We start from the raw sequence: 296 nt of genomic DNA on the forward strand, positions 1-296 counted from the left end.
ATAATCCGGTAGTCTCGTCGTAACATCTTAGATGGCATCTCGCTCGTAATTTCACGTTGCTATGTATCCGTTGCTAGGTTATATTGATGTAAAGTTGACACAACTTGACAAGTGTTTAATCTGTTTATATCAAGAGCCTGACAGCTTTGATAGTTAACCGCGAATGTTACTTTCCACGATAAAACACGGTATTTGCTTTCTTGCTGCCGCGTCATGTGGAGCGATATAGAATAAAATTTTTATTTTATGAAAATGTGACCTTTCACCTTTTGTCTGTAAATTATCTTGTTAGGTTA

Source organism: Wasmannia auropunctata, unplaced genomic scaffold (assembly GCF_000956235.1).
Source record: "Wasmannia auropunctata unplaced genomic scaffold, wasmannia.A_1.0 LD335666.1, whole genome shotgun sequence".
Classification (NCBI taxonomy): Eukaryota; Metazoa; Arthropoda; class Insecta; order Hymenoptera; family Formicidae; genus Wasmannia; species Wasmannia auropunctata.